Genomic DNA, 13,408 nt, shown 5'->3' on the forward strand with positions numbered 1-13,408 from the left:
GCCTTTTATAAGGGTGTAGCTGATGGAATCTAGTACCTGCTTAGACTGTCTGGGTCATCCCCTCATCTGAGGATCTTTATAATCATGTATGCAGACACTGTGGTTTTGCTAAAATGGGGAACATTCACAAGTCCCAGGGGAGATCTCTGGGTACCTCTGGGCACCATTTTTCAGCCAATCACAGAGATTAATATGGACCCCAAGACCCCAGGAGGTGGTGTGTATAGCTCTGGGGAGATAGCATAGGAACAAGTGAGTCAGGAAAGGTGAATTTAACCAGGTGATAAGAAAAAGGCTGGAAATCTCATGACTAGCGTGAAGTCCAAAAGGAAGTGTTCCAAACGAGTTACTTCATCAGGCTTAGTTAGAGGAAAGTCCCTTCATTGGCATGCTGGCAAGTGACTGACAACTGATTTGGCAGGATTTCAAGAAAAAGAATGAAAGAAAGGAGAGAGAAAAATGAAAAGTCTTGATCTGCAGTCTTTGCTGTTTTGGGTGGTGTGAGTACCCTGTCTTGGCTGATTTCTACCTCCAGACATGAGCACTGCTCTGGGCAAAACCCCAGAACCAACTCTTGGGAACTGAGACAAGCCAGCGCCAGCACACTCAGGAGCCCCTTTGAGTTCTCACTGGGGCGATGCATGGAAGCACGTGGATCTGCCTGAGCCTGAACCTTTCACATAATGGACTGGTAACAATCTGAGAAGAATAATCCCAGCTGGTCCCAGACTGATCTGACTGGTGCAGTTCACCTATGAGAAGATGTAATCCTGAGCAGGCCAGGCCCTGGGTCTCTGGAGTTCTTGATAACAACAGCAAGCACTGACTCCTCCTTCACCTGTGAGCAACTCCTTGATGCTAACGATGCAAGCAGTTAAGTCCTGAGATGAGACTAAAAGTAGGAAGTCTGTGTCGACAGCCATTGCACACTCGTTGTTTTTGTTGCTGCTGTTTTCCACGTTCTCTTTCACTACCTCTTCCTGGCATTTGTAGGGATGCTAACAAATTGGAGGTGGTGAGAGTAAACTGTAAAAAGGAGGAGAGTAAGAAAGCAAGCTTTGCCTTGTCCCACATGCCAGTAATAGGAAGGAGCTGTGGCTCTGTAACTTGCTGTGTGCTTCATGAATCAAAGGACCCAGAGGAAACAGAGTTCACAATCTGCAAGGGCATCTCAATAACCTCAACAGCTTGAGTTCAATGACATCTCATCCCCTCCCTTGCCTAGTTAGGGCCGCCTCCATGCATGCACATTGTTTGGAATTCTAGGGTAGTTAGTTTAATGAAATACTATGCAGTAGCATACTCTCAGACAAATAAAAACCACCTCCATAGAAGCAGAAGGTATAAACTGACCTTGCTGACTATGGCAGAATTGATAATTTTAAGTTTACCAGTCCTGAAAGTATCCAATAGGTTTTCCAGGGGAATTAATTCTACAATAAAATGCTCTTCTCCTGAACTATACCCCCTAAGAAAGAGATCAATCCATTTATCTCCACAACACTGGATGCTTTGGCCACATCACACAATGCACAGGCTGTTCTTTCTTGATGGTTTAGTTCTTGCTGTTTCCTCTACCTACAACATTTTCCTTGTCTCTGGGTGTTGAAATACTCTCCATCCTTCCAGACCTTTAGCTAGTTCCTCCTCCTCCTCCTCCACAAACTCAGAATTAGACAATTCCTTGCTAATGATAGTCATATGTCATGTAAGGTCTCTTTGGCACTTATCATTTTCATTCTTGCATTTTTGTTAATGACACACACATCTCCATCCTCACCTTTACAGCAGGTGCTATGTCTTCTTTCTCTTCCTACCCTCAGAAGCAAGCTTGGTGAATGGCGTGGTATCTGTACCCAATGTCCATGTTAACTTGAATTCAGTTGGATTAGACATTGAACAATTGAGAGTGGGAATAAGATCGACTAATCATCGTGTTATCCATTTTTAATATTACCCATTTCTAATATTATGTGGCTTTTGTATTCAGTATTCAAGAGAAGTTTCCAAGCTGTCATAGACACCAACAATTTTGAGAAGAGTCTAGATCTTCCTCTTCACTTCAACCAAGAGCACTGCTGAATACTCCCCTGGAAGGCCCAGGAGGCAGACTTTCTGTTCCAGCCTATTTTGTGCCATAGACTTATCAGCCATCTCACTGGGGATGCAAGGAAATGCCCACATCTCCCTGACTGGTGTCCTGGCAACACAGTGAATTTATAAAGAATGCCCCTAAAAATAATGCTTTGTTTCTGACTCTAAACCTCACAATACAATTAGAATACACAGGCATTCTCCACCTCTCCAGTTGCATTTGCTCACAGTCTAAGTTTGCCAGGGGGCTGTATTGATTGCCAAGTAAGTGCTATACAGCTGAAGTGTCACACAGTAACACATGTGAAGTTTATCATTTGAAGAATGGCAGGGAGATGGTAGATTCTGACATTTCTGGGTTCCAAACAAGAGGAAGTGATCTTTTATTACAGCAGGAGAGAATTTGTTAAAAGAAAGCAAGAATTGACATATACTAAATTGCTTACACAAAAGGCATAGGAGTTATAAAATCTCTTCATTATATTTAGAAGATTCAGGACATACCTAGACATTTACCCGATGGGACTGTGGGAATAGACCACAAAGTCTACTGGTCCTTATGTGTCAAAATAAAAGTTATATTTACATATTCAAATGGATAAAGACAATTTCCTCATCTGCAAAATGGAGATGATAATGAACCTACCTTCCCCACAGGAGAAGTAGAAGTATTCATGCAATATGCTTATGCACTGCAAGGCAGACAGTAAGAACTTAACAAATGATAGCTGAGGATGAAGATGAAGAAATGGTGATGATTATGGTAATGATGATGATGATGAAAGAGAAAGATGCTACAAACATAAGTTATCTTCTAAGGCAGATGGCTGGGATCTCCCAAGAGGAACTTTAAGACTTACAAGCAAAAGATCCACAAGAATCTGACTCTGAATTTATTAGCCACAGGATTTTGGGAAAGTTACTGAACTATGTTGGTCCTTGGTTTTCTTTATCTGTAATCTAGTAATAATACGTGCCTCCCACAGGGTTGTTAAGACATTAACAAACTTTGTGGCACAAAGTTTCACAAATATTAGGGACATCCACGTTGGAAATTAGTAAGGGATGGGAATTTAAATTCTCATTATCTGTACCAATAAATAAGTAAATGGTAATGAAAGCATTCAACAAAAGCTCATTCACTGCACTGGTAAGCCCACAACACAGCCAGTCTTACATCTGGACCAAGTCCGCAGTCATTTCATGATACATTTCAATAAATGAAAGGAAGGCCCTTTATGTCATCACAAAATTTCACTAATAACAGTATTCTACATTTCATTCACTCTCTTTCCATAACTGTTTAAATAAAATACAAATTATCCTATTAAGGGTTAACATCAAATTCTTAGTGCCTGAGAAAGGAAAGGAAAATTACTTCAATGAGCAATTATTAATCATTTCTTTATGTTCCCACCCCTAAGTTAACGAGTAATTCGTGTTTTCAAAATTCTAGACCACGTGTTGGTGTTCTGGGGAAGTTAGAAGTGGTGGGAAACTGAAAACAGGTTTTCAAAGGACACTGAAGCAGGTTTTCAAAGCCTCAATCCCCCTTATTTTAGATAAATGAAGGTCTTTGGTTGTAGTGAGGCCAAAGTGTTTTTATACCCTGAGGTCCCTGGAGAATTCCTAATAGCCACAAATTTACAATCCATTCAGTGCTTTCCATCACAGATCATTTTCTGTTAAATTAACAGAAAGTTAAGAGCAATTATCTTCTAATTCAGACATTTCAAGGGTGATGGGAAAGTGAGAATAGGGAAATAAGAGGACGAATCTCCTTATTTTTTTTATTTCAATGGAGGGTCAAGAGTTTGGATTTTATTCTATAGCTAATGTAGAGTTCATTGTAGCTACCATATAGGAAGTTAAATATTTATCTCCAATAGCTCCTATCTATTTATCTATCTATCCATCTATCCATCCATCTATGCCCCATATAAGTACCATTGAGATATTTTGAAAAAGGGGTAGGCATAATAATAATAATAATAATAATAATCATCATCAGGGCATCCACTTTACACCAGATACCCTGTTAATTGCTTGAAATACATATCATAGTACAGTTATCCATGTGTGTATACATAGGTATATGAGTGTACATATATATAAGTATTCCTTTTTTTATTATTGAAGTAACATTGCACTGGAACACTACGTGTCAGGGTACATAATGGAGAGCCAATATGTTGCAGCCTTTCTTAAAATGGAAACACCCAAGCCTACAGGCAGGCACCTGCACCTGGTTAGGAGACCCTTTGAATCAGTATGCTTGACTGTACAATCATTTCCTCTTTCTTCTACATTGTTCTTCGTTTGGGAAACCAAACAGCAGGTGTGTGGAGCATGAGCTACAAGGAGATCTAGGCAGAGGCCAGAGAAAGAGAGGCTAGTGCAGAAATGCATACAGAGTGTGGGGAACAGAGACAGGGAAAGGGAGACAAGGATGGGAGGAATAGAGAACATACTGGAATGCTGTCCTCAGGGCATCCTGGGGCATGGACACCGCATCAGTCATGAGAAGGTGAACGGGGAAGGAGAACTCAACCATTCCACAACCTTACCTAGAGAGAAGGTATGAGGGTCTTGAAGGTCCCTTGAGGTCCCAGTGCCCAGAGCTTTAGCTCCTGAAATCCCTTGACCATTCGCCAGGGCTACCTTGACTTCAGGCTGCTGGGAGGGACAGATTTCCCAGGCAGGCCTCACAGGTCCACAGAGCAGTCTTTTTCACATCTCTCCACCAGGAGACAAAGATTTGCTAAATGATCCACTTTCTCTGCCAGCGTCTTCCAAGCCTGGAAGCTGGGGTGTCTTGCTGCCACACCCCGGCTGTCTGTGTGCAACTCCAAGGCGGCAGCTCAGCGGGGAGGGTGGAGGGAGAGTAAGGAGGACCTACTTACCTCTGCTGGGGGCAGGGAGGTGGGGAGCTCGTGGTTCTCAGGCACTGCAGGGCTGGGGTGCTCATAGCCACCTGATTCCAGGCCTCACCGCTGCCCCAAAGCAAGCAGGAGAGCGCGAGGGAAACCTCGGTGACTGTGATGAAAACAGATGCTTGCCAGGGCTCTGGGGTACAGGCCAAAGGAAGCAGCTGATGATCACAGACCTTGCCTGGGAGGCGGAATCGCCTGGAGCTGCCTCCTTACGGCTTGGGGCTGAGATGATTGATAAGCCCCTGGCATGATTGGGGCCTCGCTGAGCAAAGATGAGGGGCTTCTTTCATCCCACCGACAGACCTGGTGGCTCCTCCACCTCCATGTGTCCACGGCAAGCACGAGGAAGCTTTGACTCCTATACAACAGTGAGGCCTTTTGTGGGCCAGGATTAGAAGCTGGAATTGTTTTGTTTTTGTTGTTTTCCTTAAGGAGTCAGGAGAAGGAATCCACTTGGGAAAAGGAAGAATTCAATTCCTTATCTACGTCAGACACCTATGGGAGTTGTTGATAGAATGATTCAATGAACGATCGATCTCTATTTTGAAAAGATTCTCATTTCATTGAAGAAAAGCAGGCCAGGAAGCAGGTATTCATCACCAAAGTTGCTAGGAGCCCCGCGGGAGGGGTGGGGAATAGCAGAAAATAGCGCCTCACTGCAGGGTCCAGGCTATGAGCCCGGGGAGGGGAAACCAATTTTTGCTTAAGGACAGTTCTGCAGAGGGGGTGACATTTACTCTTGATCTTCACAAATGAATAATGACTAGAAAGATGTCCCAGGCAGAGGGAACAGCTTGTGCAGAGGCTTGGCGGATCTCTCTCTCAGCAAGCTCAGCAGCTCATCCACGAGGAATGAATCATAATCGCCTGCAGCACAGGGGCAGGCTGCGGCTCAGGGCTCAGCCTGGAACAGAGCAGGCCCCACACTCACTGGCCGACCCCTATCTGGCACTCTCTGACCCCCTCCCAGGTTCCATTTCCAGATTTGAGTTGTTCCCTCCTCTTCATAATTTCTTTACCTTTAGCATCTTTGGAATGATGTACTTAAAGTGCATCCTGATTCATAACCAGAGCTTAATCATCTTGGGATGCTCCTTCAAACACTTATTCAAAAAGACCGTATCACTGGATGCCTTATGTATAAGCAAATAAGATTCAAGGTACAAGATGTTGCAGCTTAAATAACGACATAAGTGATAAACATACTCATGTAAAAAGTTTAAAAAGATTTAAAGCCAAGAATAAACCAAAGTGAGGTGAGCTAATATAGATGGTGAATACCCACATGTATTAAACTCGCCAGTATGACGACAAGAAAATATTATGTAAAGGGGAAAATACTTAAGTAAGAGCTTAAATATTTAACAAGCATACTTTCTTTCTAAGAATTATCCTAACTTGTTTGAAGATAGGAGCAATAAGATGATACTAACCCCTCTCACCTGGAGTAGAATAGGGGTAAAGCATGCATTCTAAAATCAATGCAAAGGAAGAAAACGGTCCAGAATGAATTGTATTTAGAGATTAGAGTTCAGGAGTAGAGCATTTGGCTGTAGAATTAATCCCCCTTGAAAAAAAAACCTACTGGGAATTTTCAGGACCGGTACACTTAATACTAAATTCTGTTATATTCAACAAAGTCAGTTTTCCCCTTCTGTTTCTAAGGAAATTGTGTTTTATTTGGTTGAGTGATGAAATGCTAGACTTAGACTTATACAAAATAGATTGTAACTCACCAGAGGCAGAACATGAGTGGGCCTGAAGAGCTGATATTACCAGAAGAGCGAGCAGGATCCCATCACAGCTCTGCTCACTTTAGCATATGCTTGTGGAGTTTAGTCATGAAAATTATCAGTTTCTTTCTGTTCTTTATATTGACAGCTGCTGAATGAATATATTCATGAAAGTTCCAATAGTAGGCAATTTCATAGAATCTCTATGCACGAGTACAGAATGTACTAGGCTTTAAGCTGGAATGTAGGGGTGTAAATCTTGTCACTTGAAAGTAGATGAGGGCCTCTCTGGTGGCGCAAGGGGTGAAGCACCACACTATGAAGCAATGTGCAGCCTCTGCAGCACGAGTTCAATCCCCAGCCGGCCAGGGAGCTACCCACATGGCACAGCAGACCTCTCCTGACCCGCCCACTGCTTCCCTCAGCAGTGTGTTTTGGTCAGTCAGCCTGCTCTGTTCCCCACTCTGTCTCTGGTGAATCCTTTCATCCCCCACATCTCTGGCCTGTACCCCAGCTCTTGTATGCATAAATAAATAAATCTTTAAAAATAAAATAAAAGTAGATGATTTGGGACATATTGCCTAACAACTCCGATGTCAGACTCCATGTGCATAAATCAACAGAGCACGATGAGGTGCTATCCAGGCAGGCTAGGATTGCTGGTATTCAAGGACACCCAGGTATTACCAGAGACTTTCTTAGTCCTCAGTCTATGGTGGCATGTGAGAGCAGACCTGTCCTTATGCTGGAGATCATAAAGAGCACTTTCTGCCAACAGTATTCTAAAAATTGATTTGGACTCTAAACTCCCTGAGTTAAAGTCCACTGGCACTGACAAAGAGGAATACTTGGAACTCTGAAGGACAGATGTTTGATAACTGGTCCTGCAAGTGTGGAGCTGAAATGTGACTACCATAGAGTGCCAGCCCACTACCAGCCTATAAAAAGCCATGGGGAGAATTCTATCATTTCATTCATCAGCATTGGCCCCCACAGGAAGCATGGGTTTTGGAAACTGCCATGGGGCAGTGGCCAGGGTCTGGAATCCAGAGTCCAGGTACCAGCACATGATGGTCTGGGTGAGCAGAACACAGGACAATTCCCCAGCCTCCCTCAGTTGCAGGGGCCTGGTCTATGAAATGGAGTTAACCTGCAGGTGTTGGTGATGATGACGATGAATGACTCACAGGCATGTAAGGAAGATTGTAAGAAAAAAGGTTCAGCAACAGTCAATACAGCAACAAGAACACCAGAGGGTTTTCAGGGTGACATGGCCCATAAACCCTAGTACTTAGTAAATGCCCCTGAAAAGGTTGTAGATGACGGCTTGGGCAGTGAGCTTGTGAAAAGCTGCTTGATTGCGTCCTTAAACTTGACAGAACCCTGTGGATATTAAGCAAATATAATTCATGCAAACAAAGGGGTGCTGGAGGAAAATGGAGTGACAATTCCAAACTTCCCTTGCACATGTTGAAATGATATGCCCCTGAATGTAGTGACAATGGCCTTCTTCTTGCTGTTTCTGTGTTCAGTGCTATCACCTGGCTATCCAGATCCATGATAACCAAGGAAGGAGAAAGGCAGGAAAAATTGTTGGGATGGACCACAATACAGGGGCCTGTGTCTGTCAGGACCCCATCTCTATGGCCAGACCTCACAGCCAGTGTTTTTGGTTAGCTGAGACATGAAGTTAATGAAGCAGAATGCTGACCACTGACCGTCTCAGAGAGGACACAAAGAATTAATTCTTTATGCTACTATTACTAAGAAAGGGTTTTCAGGACTGAGGTTCCTAACAACTGTTTGGCCCAGTCAAAAAGCCAGCAATGTTACATGACAACCCAAAGGAAAAGTGTGAGTCCTCATCTGTGCGCTTAAAAAAACTCAGAATTGAAGTGAGGGAGAACAAAGAGAAAGAGAGATTGAGAGAGCGATTAATTGTCCTATATATTCTGCCTATAACACTGTCTGATCTGGGAGCCTGGATGCACACTGAAGGCGGGCAAAACCAAGACCCCTCCGGGCCTGCATGTCTTTGGTTTTATACAAAGCAGGGCTGCTTAACGCCACACTTGGTTCCCAGCAACCCTCCCTGCAAGAAGTTAAGAGTCATGGCGGATTCATGGCATCATGGGCGTTGTAGTCCTCAGTGCCTGGGATTCCGTGGCGTGGAGGTGGAGTCCATAAAACATCAGTGGGTGGAATTCATTCAAAACATACTATTCCCCCAACAGAAAGACTTTTTGAGGAACTCGTGCCAGACATTTTATACCTTTTTATGCCTCTTTGAAGTGGAGCCACAGGGTAGATGTTTCAAGCACAGCACATGTGACTTGTTCCAGCAACTTGTCCCACCCACAATGCATCTTCCTTCTCCTTACATGACTTTCTCTGCCCCTGTGTATTACCAACTTACAAAACTATTCTCATAGAAAACAAAACAACACAGTCCTGTGGTACAGAAACAGGCATAGTTGAGGGCAGGGGTCTGCAAATGTTTCCTATAAAGGGACCAGATAAGAAATAGTTTAGGCTTGGAGGGTCATTCACAGTTCGCAATAATACTACCTCCTCCCCCAGCCTGCTCACCTTCCTGCTTCCTCTCTTTCTCCTCATCTTCCTTCTTCCTCTGCCCCTCCCACCATCTCCTATTCTTTTACATCCTTCTCATTTTCCTTCCCGAACCCATTAAAAACACACAAACCATTCTTAGCTCATGGCTATAGAAACACACAACTAGATAGATTTGACCTAGATAGACTGTTGTGGATCAACACCTAACCCAAGTAGTGAATTATTAAAGAGCAGTAATAGCAATGTGGAATTACATGATTTCCTTTAGGATGTAAAAAAGTTGCAAGAATCCATTCTGACTGGAAAAATAAAAACAATCAGGAACCCAAGATAAAACATTCTCTGAATCTCAGATTTCTTGTTTGAAAAAAGATCATGCAAAGATCACCTGGATGGGTTGATGTGAGGAGTAAATGAGGTGGGCCTCCACGGTGGCGCAGCGGTTGAGCGCTGGGTTGCGAAGCTGCCCGCAGCCTCTGCAGCGCTTGTTCGATCCCCAGCTGCTCCCCGGCCACCAGAGGAGGGTCCCACATGGCGCGCAGACCTCTCCTGCCGCCCGCTGCTCCCCTCAGCAGTGAACTTCGGTCCTTCTGCCTGCTCTGCTCCCCGCTCTGGCTCTGGTGAATTCTCTCACCCTCCCACGCTTCTGACTGTACCCAGTGCATGTATAAATAAATAAATAAATCTTTAAAAAAAAAAGAGTAAATGAGGTAAGATTTTATGTAAAGCACCAGCATCATGCCTGTTACATAACCCCTGCTTAATAAAGTTTTGCTGGTGTTAAGGGTTATTAACCACTGAGACATATTCTGGGGAAAGAGGTAGAATCTGTGTTTTGCAAAGATAAAAGAGAGGACTACCTGTTTGGAAAAGTCAGAGCTTAGAGCAGGGATGAAATTCTCTCAATAATCTCTAAGCAATCAAGAGTCACCAGTGCTGTTATAACTCCAGACTCTTTTTCAGATGGCTTGCCAGAAGGCATTCCCTTACAAATGATCTTTTCACCCCTGTTGGTCTTTTGAGATGATTTTCAACCAAGGTGAATTTCAATGTAATATCACCAAATTTACATTCTTTCTACTCCCTTATTGTGAGCTGTCATAAAGACTAAGGTGAGGACAGGAAGTGGTGGAAGAAATTTATCTCATGCATTATTTCTGTCTATTTTGCCTCCTGAATCTGCTAAGATTTGGGGAATGTTTTACTGAATGCAGTCATGTCTGAGAAAGCAGAGACTCAGATGAGTTGTTTTTTGTTTTTTGTTTTTTGTTTTTTCTGAAATCAAGTAGTTCCAGGGAATTTTTTTTTTGTATATGTGCATATGTTTATATGTAACTGTCTAAAGTTGTGACCATCTGTTTTTTTTTTTTTTCCGCCCTATGTTGGAAGCATATTTTCCAAACATTCATTGCAAAGCAAAACAAAACAAAAACAGAAAACAATATCCTGTCCCCATCCTGCCTCTTCTCTCTCTGTCCCCTCCCCTACAACCAAACCCCGCTTCAGGTCCACTCATTTAAAACTTCACCTTAAAACACAGAAACAATTTACATACAATAAAATTCCAAAACCTTGTAAGTTCACTTGAAGGAGTTTTATTTTATATACCCAGGAAAGCACTACCCACAGCTAGTTAGAAATCATTTACTTCACCGCAGGAAGTCTCCTCCTAGCCATTGGTCACCTCATTACTTTGACCAAAGAGACAACCGTTTTCTGATTTTTGTCAATCCAGTGGTTCTGGAAATTTGTATTAAAAAAAACTCTACAGGATATTTTCTCTTTTCATGATGCTTTAAGTCACTTATTTCTTTCTAACTCATACATGTTATGAACGTATCATCAGCTCTTATTTATTGTTGAGCAGGGATCTATTGTGTGAAAAAAACATGCTCTCCTTATGTATTTACCTGTTGATGGACATCTCAGCTCTTTCTTGTAAAAAGATCAGACTTCTGAACAATTTTGTAAAATATATCTGTAACAATATATCTTTTCCATTTATCTTGGGTAAATTCCTGGGTGTAGAATGATGATTTGATCATGATTGTGTCATTTATATTTTCATCATCAGTGTGTGAAAATGCCAGTTCTCTGTATCCTAATCATTATTTGATATAGTCAATCTCTTTAATCTCAGCCACTATGCTGAGTATGAAATGGTATCTAATTGTGAGTTTTATTTACATATTATTGATAAAAATGATGTTGAGCTTGATGGTCTTAGTAATCATTTTGCCTATTTCCTTTTAAGAAAAGTCTGTGAAACACTTTTGCTCATTTTTATAATAATATTTGTCTTGGGGCCTCCCCAGTGGTGCAGCAGGTTGACGCCATGCTGTGAAGCTGCCTGCAGCCTCAGCAGCGCGGGTTCAATCCCGGCTGGCTGGCGAGAATTCCACACGGTGCCGCAGACCTCTCCTGTCTCCCCCGCTGATCCCCTCAGCAGTATATTTCTGTCGTCTGCCTGTTCTGCTCCCCACTCTGTCTCTGGTGAATCCTCTCACCCTCCTGCACCTCTGGCCTGTACCCCAGCTCTTGTATAAAAATAAATAAATCTTTTAAAAAAATTGCCTTTTTGCTACTGGCTGTAGGATCTATTTATGTATTTTTTTTTTGCAAGTCTATGGTTAGTATGATATTTTGTAAATAATTTTTCCAATCTGTGGCTTGGCTATTCAGTAACTCAGTGATATCTTTGAAGATTTATTTTTATTTATTTATGCATACAAGAATTGTGGTATAGGCCAGAGGTGCGGGGGGTGAGAGGATTTACCGGAGACAGAGTGGGGAGTAGAACAGGTGGATCCACCGAAATACATTGCTGAGGGGATCAGCGGGGAGACAGGAGAGGTCTGCTGAGCCATGTGGGTAATGGTGGGGTGTGAGGGATCAAACTCATGTTGCAGTGTCTGGCAATAGCTTGATAGCACTGAGACTTTAACCCCTGTGTCTCCAGTGAGGTCCAACTCAGTGATATCTTTGAATGATCAGAATTTAAAATTTTTTGCTATAGTTAAATACGTCAAAAATTCATATTTCATAGTTAGAAGTCTTTCTATCTTCTTTAACAAGCTCTTGCTTAACCCAAAGTCATAAAAGTTTCCTCCTATGACATCCTTTAAAATACTAATGGTTCTTGGATTTATATTTATATCTATAATTTCACTTGCATGTTCATTTTTGGACATGAGGTGAGGTACGGGTATTCATCCATTCTAGGACCATTTGTTAAATTCCTATACCCATTTAATTCACTTGTCTATTTTTTCTAACATTACTGAGATAGGAGAGCCTGTCTTCAAATCCAACTGTGGATTCCTTTACTTTTGTTTTCAGTTCCATCAGTTTTTGTTTCATGTTTTTCAAAACTCTGATTTTAGAAGGATATACATTTAGAATTATTTTTTTTTCTTGGTGGGCTGACCGCTTTATAATTTTTCTCATTTAGAAGTCTGCTATTTTAGATATTGATACAATCAGCTTTCTTTTGATTAATTTCAGTGATAAACCATATTTTAAGTCATTCTTCTAATTACTGTACGCATTAGGCTAAATACCTTCATTTTTTACACATCAATGGGCATTTAAAAGATAGACTGACTTTAAATTCTTCCAAAATAAATATTTATTATCAACTGATACAAAAAACTCCCAAATTATGACAAGGTACTTGTAGGAGATCTAGTAGGAGATCAGACTGTTAACATGCCTCTTCTAAGAAAGATGCAGTTATGTCTCTACTAGGCTGTGTGGAGAAAGACAGAAAGCAATACCCTATTTCAGTCAATGATAGGCAGGTTACCTTTATAGGTTAAGGCTTTTATGAAAGGTAGGACTCAAGGAAGCATATTATCAAATGATCCTCAGCCAAAAAGAAACAAGGTCCAAATACCACATCAATAATAAAGTTACTCTTCTATCATCAAATACATGCACCTGCCAGTCACAAAGGTAAACAATCTCCCATCACATAAAGGCTACTCTTTCCTTGGAGGTGATTTAACTGTGTTGATAGGTAAATTTTGTTAGTGCTCCTTCTCTGCTAACCATTATGTTATGCATTTCAGATAT

Source organism: Talpa europaea (genome assembly GCF_964194135.1).
Source record: "Talpa europaea genome assembly, chromosome: 3".
In the NCBI taxonomy this organism is placed as follows: domain Eukaryota; kingdom Metazoa; phylum Chordata; class Mammalia; order Eulipotyphla; family Talpidae; genus Talpa; species Talpa europaea.